Below are 2,269 nucleotides of genomic sequence, written 5' to 3'. Positions count from 1 at the left end.
GAAATCTCTGGGTTCTGTTGTTCTTATTCTGCCCAGTAGGTGGCGCTCGTGGCACACGTTTTTCTGCGGGTCCCACCAGTAAAAGATGGTGTGACTCCTTTAACTTTGGAAAACTCTCACCGTGGGGGAGGTTCAGCAGCCGAAGCGGCTTCGAAGAGTGCCAGCCAGCCCGGGGGTCGGAATGTGGGGATGGTTGCCGGCCCCCGCAGCCTGGGTAGTGCCCATCCGAATTTCCTAGTTGGCCCAGGGCACCAAGCGTGGCGGGAGGGCACCAACTGCCGTGGCCTGGGAGAGTGCACCATTCCCAGCTGGACTGGGAAGTCACGTGTTTGGAAAGGACCCCCCCCAGTCACCATTCTCTGTGGTCTGGGGATTTCTGATCCAATTCTCTCAGTTGGTCCGGGGGCCTTGTGTGGTGGGGGCACCAGCTGCCATGGCTTGAGGGGACTGTCTGCCCAATTCTGCCAGCTGGCCCAGGAAGGAGGAAAGGAGGAACTCCGGCCGCTTGCCACCCCTCCTGGGAAAGCCCATGCCCCTCGGCGATCTCACTGGAGCTGGTTCTCCCAGACAGTCAGCTGTTCCAAGATGGGGTACGCTGTCTTTTTGATCTCTGTTGTGGCTCCGGGAGCTGTTCTGTATCATTTCTACTCCCCTAGTAGCTGTTCTGGAGGAGGAAAGGTGAGGATGGCAAGGCTGTCGAGGACAGTGGAGGAGTCGGTGAAGGCGGAAGAGGGCATGGTGGTGGTTGGAGAGCCACTGCTATCACAGAGGGAGCATTGGTCCTGGTTGTTCTAGGAGAAGATGCATCTAGCTCCTGATCCTGCAGAAATCACACAGCCCCTTCCCACAACTCCATTTCCTGCCCATCCCCTCATAGAATATTTTTACTGGCAGGAATTTTAAGAATCAGCACAAACAAAGCCTTCACTTACTTAGAATTATAAACAATTATTATAGTATCTCGGGCTGATTTTTTTTTTTATCTTTAGTTGACTGTTTACAATGACAGGGAACTTAACTACTATTATCAATAAATCAAATCAAGGCAACCATAAAACCAAAGAAATGGATAAATGAAACCACTCAGTGGTGACTGAGTTCATTTTTATGGGCATTACTCAGGACCCTCAAATGCATATCATCTTCTGTGTGGTCATCCTGGTGGTCTACTTGTTCAGCATGGTGGGGAATGCTGGAATGATTATCCTGGCCATAACAGACATGCAGCTTCACACATCCATGCATTTTTTTTCTTTGCAGCTTCTCCTTTATTGATCTGGGCTACTCTTTGGACATTGCCCCCAGCATGTCATCTGACTTCCTAAGTAAGTGTGATGTCATCTCCTTCTCCAGCTGTACCACCCAGTTTGCTTTCCTTGTAAATTTTGTGGATGCTGAATGCTATGTCCTGGCAACCATGGCCTGTGACCATTCTGCAGCCATCTGTCAACCCCTCCATTATAACACTCTCATGTCCAAGCAGGTCTGCTTGGCCCTCATGCTGGGCTCTTACCTGGTTGGTCTGGTGATTTGGTAGCCCATACTTCCCTCACCTTCAACCTCAGTCCCTGTGGTTCCAATATCATCAACTACTTCTTCTGTGAAATTGCACCACTCTTGGCCCTCTCTGTTCAGACACCTGTTATTGGTGTGAGCTTACTCTTTAGTCTGTGTGGTTTCATTGAATTCAGCACCATCCTTATCATCTTCATTTCCTATGCCTTCATCCTCATCACCATCATCAGAATGCACTTGGCTGAAGGTCACATTAAGGTTTTCTCCACCTGTAGGTCTCACCACATCGGTATCACCCTCTGCTATGGAGTAGTCATGTTTATGTACCTGAGGCCAACATCCAGCTACTCCCTGGACCAAAAAAAGTGCGTGTCTATACTCTACACTATTATCCACATATTGAACCCCTTGATCTACAATACGCAGAACAAGGATGTAAAAGCTGCTTTTAAAAAAGTAATTGGGAAAAAAACCTCAATAAGAAAATGAAAATATGTTATTATCACAGGCAAATGAAAGTGATAGAAGAATGATGAAAGAAAATAGAAAATGTAAATAGTTTTTTAAGAAATATTACCCACCTTACCATCTACTTACTGAAAGAATCTTATAGTTGAAAGGATTTCTGTAATTTTTAACTCTTCAATCTGAAAGAAATATGAATTATTATTTTTGAAAGACACACTGAACAAGGTACATTGGTTTTTTCTTTGTTTTACTTAAAGGTGATTCAAATATTGATTGTAAATAGAGG

At 46.1% G+C, this 2,269-nt stretch overlaps 1 pseudogene; it reads left to right on the top strand.

The window, feature by feature from the left end:
- Nucleotides 1–1,065: 1,065 nt before the first annotated feature.
- LOC143672808 (olfactory receptor 5AR1-like) lies at nt 1,066–2,004 on the top strand (annotated as a pseudogene).
- Nucleotides 2,005–2,269: the final 265 nt, after the last annotated feature.

Source organism: Tamandua tetradactyla (assembly GCF_023851605.1).
Source record: "Tamandua tetradactyla isolate mTamTet1 chromosome 15 unlocalized genomic scaffold, mTamTet1.pri SUPER_15_unloc_4, whole genome shotgun sequence".
NCBI classification, from domain to species: Eukaryota; Metazoa; Chordata; class Mammalia; order Pilosa; family Myrmecophagidae; genus Tamandua; species Tamandua tetradactyla.
Note: the sequence above shows the minus strand (reverse complement) of the source record. Positions and strands in the feature narration are given on the sequence as shown.